At 32.0% G+C, this 1267-nt stretch overlaps 1 long non-coding RNA gene across 2 annotated transcripts in view; it reads left to right on the top strand.

The window, feature by feature from the left end:
• LOC118750307 overlaps nt 1–1267 on the top strand; it is a 3587-nt gene that overhangs the window by 1941 nt on the left and 379 nt on the right. The gene's annotated exons all lie outside the window — the stretch shown is intronic.

Genomic DNA, 1267 nt, shown 5'->3' with positions numbered 1-1267 from the left:
TTTGTACTGCGTCCTAGATTAGCATTTTACTTGCATTGCAAAATATATCACATATATCGCTGCATAAATATGTATATCACGCCGAATGAGGGAAAAAGTATACTTAAATTATAAAAAAACTCAATTATATTGCAAAACGTATATAAATTCACGCTTTTGTTTTGGTTTTCTAGCTCAATAATAATGCTCTCAGTGATGCATTTTCTGTTTAGGAAAATCTTGTATGATATTCTCCAAAATTAGCTCCGAGGAACTTAAAGTGAAACACCTTTTTACAGCTCTTGTTAAATTAAAAAAAAAAATTGTTCAATTCCAGAATAATAAAATAAAATCATGTATGGAATGAAGAAAATAAATATTTTTTTATTCCTATCACGAATATTCTGTCGGAATCAAATTATAAGTACTCGAATGCCTACAACTTGTACTTTTAGCTAAGTGTTTGGCCAATCTTCTCCAATTTGTGGGTCGTGTCTTGATTTAGGTAACTCGTTACAAAATAGTATGGTAATATGTATATATCATATATGTTTATTATTGTATATGACTATAATTTATATTAGAAGTCATATTAATTTATAAAACATGTTTCACCATTTAAATTTATATATCTAAATATATGTGTTTTTACGTTTAATATGGTTTTAATTTGACTAAATTATTTCATTACACATATTATTTACATCGCTTCGCCTTGTAAACAATAGCACTAATTAGTATTACTAAAATGAAAAATACAATTACGTTAAGTTTTATTAATATAGTGAAGCAAATCTTTAATATTTCATACATTCAGTGCTAAAAATTTTCACCACAGTAAACACACCCTAATTGCCGAAAAAGCGTTGTCTGCAACCCTAATTCCTTTATGGGGACCAAATTTGGCGAAAAAAACAACTCAGTTTGTTTACTGGATATACTGAGCCATCAATAGTGGCACCTTCGATGGATTTTGAGGAAATTAACTTTAATTTAGTTTGCTGGGTTGGAGCTGCTTCGGCCGATGGAGTAAAAGGCGAAAAGCTTATATTCTTCCCTTGTCCCTCCTACGCGTTTTGACACTCTCGTGTCATCTTCAGGGAGTCTTTTTAGTTGTTTTCTCGAGTAAGCTCACCGATGGTAATAATTATCTTTGTATGGGCCAAATTCCTATGAATTTTGTTTGCTGGGTTGGAGCTGCTTCGGCCGATGGAGTAAAAGGCGAAATGCCTATATTTTTTCCTTGTCCCTCCTACGCGTTTCGACACTCTCGTGTCATCTTCAGGGA

This window comes from Rhagoletis pomonella, unplaced genomic scaffold, assembly GCF_013731165.1.
Source record: "Rhagoletis pomonella isolate Grant_MI unplaced genomic scaffold, Rhpom_1.0 Rhpom_scaffold_00202, whole genome shotgun sequence".
NCBI lineage: Eukaryota > Metazoa > Arthropoda > Insecta > Diptera > Tephritidae > Rhagoletis > Rhagoletis pomonella.
Note: the sequence above shows the minus strand (reverse complement) of the source record. Positions and strands in the feature narration are given on the sequence as shown.